Here is a 3,913-nt window from a genome sequence, read left to right as displayed (position 1 = left end):
GCCTCTGCCAGTAGGCAGAGGTTGAAGACAGGTATGCCCCTGGTGGGCTGGGCCGGTTAGCTGGGCCGCCGGGTAAGGAGCCCAAGTGGGTGAGGCAGGTGAGTTCTTCTCTCTCTCTCTTTCCTATTTTCTGTTTTCTATTTTTTTGCAGTATGTTTTGACTTAGTTTAAATACTAAAACACTTTATAAAATTCTGCAAACTTTTATGGGCACTATCTGATTTAAACCAGAGGCCCTCACCAAGTTTCAGAATATTTGGAGCTACCAAATATTTTATAGGAATTAGTAGCTCCAATTCAAATAAGTATTGACTTAATTCAAAGGCCCAAATAAATATTTCTGTGATTCCAAAAATATTGGTTTGAATTTTACCTCTTGCCAATATTTCCAGAAATGAACAGGAACATTTTCTTGGGTTTATTTGAAGCAATTTTTAATGTTGATCATTTTTAGAAAAGATTTCTGAGGCTTTCCACTTTCCCCAATTCAACTTTCATAAATATATACATGATGCATGAATGCTTGTGCAACTAGTTACAACCAATTCTAGGGCTGTGACAGATAGAAGATCTAAAGTCACTCTACACAGCAACGGTCGGGTGTTTACTCCATAGACTTAATAATCATTTATGTCACTTTATTACCGGCGTTACCTGTAACGCCATCTCTTTATGTACCTTAAAACCCTTGTAACGTGGGCTGGCTGGGGTCTGGGCGCACTCTATATAAGCCACCCCCTCCACTGGAACAAGGGTTCGCACCCCCTGTAACACACACACACACACACACACACACATAATACAGTCGACCGCCTCCGGGCACCGAGACGTAGGGCTATTACTTCCTCCGCGAAGGGCCTGAACTCGTAAAATTCGTGTGTACAACTTCGCCATAGGTAGGATCTTGCCTCCTCATACCTACCCCCATTCTACTGTCAGTCTTAGATCCACGACACTGAGCTCACTTCCCTCCTCAAGGTCATCTCTTCACCCCTTTCCTTGTGTGGCATGTTGCACCGCTAACCCTCACCTTATCTCCCTCCATTTCCTCCCATATCGAGACATGCATGTGTTTCTGCTCGGCCGCTTCACCTCACCGCCACCTTCATCTCCTTATACAATGTCGTATCCGCCGTCTTCTGCCAGCTATAGAAGAGCGTGTTTGATTCTTGAACCTACAAAATATAAAATGCTGAGGTCAATAAGTATGAATTTCTCTTGTCCCTAGTACTATATTTTTATACATGCTTATTGCATAACCAACCTGTGTGTCATAGTGTACTATGGACTTGCTGAGCTGCTCGACCTTGAGCTTGTCAGTTTGGTAGAGCATGTTCTTCGTCTTAACCTCCATCTGCAGCTCGGCATCGCGCATGGCAAAAGCCTTGGCGGCCTCAACCTCGGCGACCTTGTCCTGCCAGTCCCAGCCTTCCACTTCATGGCGAGGTCGGTCATTGAGGCGGTGTTGTCGGCCTTCCTAGTGTTCTCAAACACCCGCACCTTCGCCTTGACCTTGGCCTTCTCCTTGAGCGCCTCGCCCTGCTACCGCATAGAGAGCACCTTGTTCTCCGCGTCCACCTTGGCGGCGTTCTTGCACGTGAGGCCATCCCGCTCCACAAACATCCACCTTGGCCCTGCTCGCTGCCTCTTGTTGTGTCTTCTCGCCGAGGTAGGAGAAGTACTCATGCCCCGGCACGTCCACTAGCTGCTTCATGGTGGCATTGTAGATGAAGAGGCCGAATTGGTCCAGCTCCTTCTGCACGCTGCTGAACACCTCCTGCTTGAACTTTTTGGTGCAGGTGAAGATCTCGTCCATGGTCAGCTGCGCCACCAGCATCCGGGTCTCACCCTCGATCAGCCCTTTAGCCCTTCACCATGCCATGCCCGTGGCTCCTACCGTATGAGTGCAACAGCGCGATCAACTTCACGTGGAGTAGGAGCTTCGCTTCGGCAGTGGGCAGGGCTGGACGTACCGCTCGTGGCTCAATCGGTGTTTGACATGCTCGGTCCTGGCTTGTTAGAGAAAATGGATGATATGGTCTGCTAAAATCGGCCTGGAAAATTGTCGGTCTGATCCAGTCTGGTCTTCAACCGGTCCGACCAAGAGGACTGAGAAAAAATGTCACTGCCGCCGCCATTCATTCTCAGCATGCCGACAGGCAGCCCCTGGGTAAACTACCATGTCCCCAAGCTTCCCCTCTCCTTCTTTTCTTTCCTCCCCATGCACCATAGCCTCTCGCCGCCGCTGTCGTGCATGCACCACTGACGATCTCGAGTTCTCGACTTGGCGCTGGTAGCGTTCTAGCTGCGGGTTTCACTGCCATGGCAGTGATCGTTTTAGCACAGCACACATGCAGGCCATCAACTGGGGAAAACAGTCGATTGGGTGTGAACTTCGGATCGTGCGAGAATCGCTCAGCCGGGATTTCCGTGTGAGATTTAATAGCCTCCGCCTATAATCACGCACCATGATCCTACGCTGTCGTTTTCTTTGTTGAAGCATATGTTCAGGTCCACCTGCCGCCACGTGATTCTCTCTCTCTCCCATTGCTCTCTCTGTAACAACCTTTCCTTATCGTCTGCGTCTTTATCGCAAGTAAAGGATTAGCAATGTCAGCTCAGGAGTTAGTTGGGTTACTGGCCGCACCTTCCTATGTATATATTGTACAAATGTATACCTCTATAACTGAATATGACTGCTTTCAGTTGTGTTGGTGTGTACACTTTCTGCACTTCTATTCTGTCGAACAGGAAATAGGAAGTACATGAGAAACATGGCTTGATCCAAAAATCACGGCACCATTTGACAACAAACTGAACGCCATGTTTTTTTCATGGTTAATCCGCTAATTATGGCAAGGCCCGAGCACAAAAAAACATGGGCTCATGAAAAAAACTGCTATGGAAGGTTCATGGCTAACAGCCGCGCACTTGCCGCTGCACATCACCGACCTCATCGCTGGCGCTCCCGCATGTCCACCACCTCGCCACAGCACCCGCACACGCATCCCACCTTGCCGCTGCCCCAGCACATTGACGCCGGTGGTGGTTGGCCAGTCCAAATGGTGGCTCGATGAGGGACCGAACCAACCCGGACTGTGTCGCCTTGGTAGCGTCGCCGAGTTCCAGGGTGGTCACCCGGGGACCGATGGTGAAGACGGCGGGCAGGATGAAGGGCAGCTTCTTGGAGCTCTACCAATACTCACACCTTCTTCACCAGCGTTAAGTCCTCGATGCCCCAGCCGGTGATGGCTAGGTACTACGACGCGTACGCATCGATGAAGCTCGTCATTGACTGTTTTGCCGGCTGTACCGTTAGGTTTTCTTTCCTTCTTACCTACATAGGACATAGGAGTGTTGACCGATCAAAGAAAATAAATAGAACATGTTAGTACATATAGCAAAAATGCTCGTGTGATGCAACGGACCTATCAAACTTGTTTTACGTGATCTCGGTTTATGTAATCAATTAATTACGTGATCTCTGTTGTATGTTCTTTCTCTATTCCAAAATTCCACTCACGCGAGTAAGAAGTATTTCACTATCTTATGCAAGTAGTTCAGTGCATACATATGCTACTCGTTCGTAATTGCAACCTGAATAGAGTAAAAAAAAATCGGTTCGGTGCATGGATGGATTGATGGGAACACACTGTCTAATGAAAAGGATAAGAATCACATTGGCATGCATAGGTGATTTGAAATTTTAAAAATATAGCATCTACATCTGCGCATCATGAGGAACAATTCCAGAGAAAAAAATTGATCCAGTCAAGTGTATCTTTGGATATTTCATTATCCACTTAGGCCATATTAGTGTTACTTCCCACGTGGTGCACATCATCCTGATGCATGGGTGTGCCTCGGCCCTTACATTGCAAATGTTATTATTGCAGGAAGAGCAAACATTCAT

The 3,913-nt window shown here is 48.0% G+C and overlaps 1 pseudogene; it reads right to left on the bottom strand.

Annotated features, from left to right (window-relative positions):
- Positions 1-1,088: 1,088 nt before the first annotated feature.
- Positions 1,089-3,292, bottom strand: LOC125554648 (flotillin-like protein 2; annotated as a pseudogene).
- Positions 3,293-3,913: the final 621 nt, after the last annotated feature.

Source organism: Triticum urartu, chromosome 4A, assembly GCF_056163025.1.
Source record: "Triticum urartu cultivar PI428250 chromosome 4A, HENAU_Tu73, whole genome shotgun sequence".
NCBI classification, from domain to species: domain Eukaryota; kingdom Viridiplantae; phylum Streptophyta; class Magnoliopsida; order Poales; family Poaceae; genus Triticum; species Triticum urartu.
This window is presented reverse-complemented; position numbering and strand designations above follow the sequence as displayed.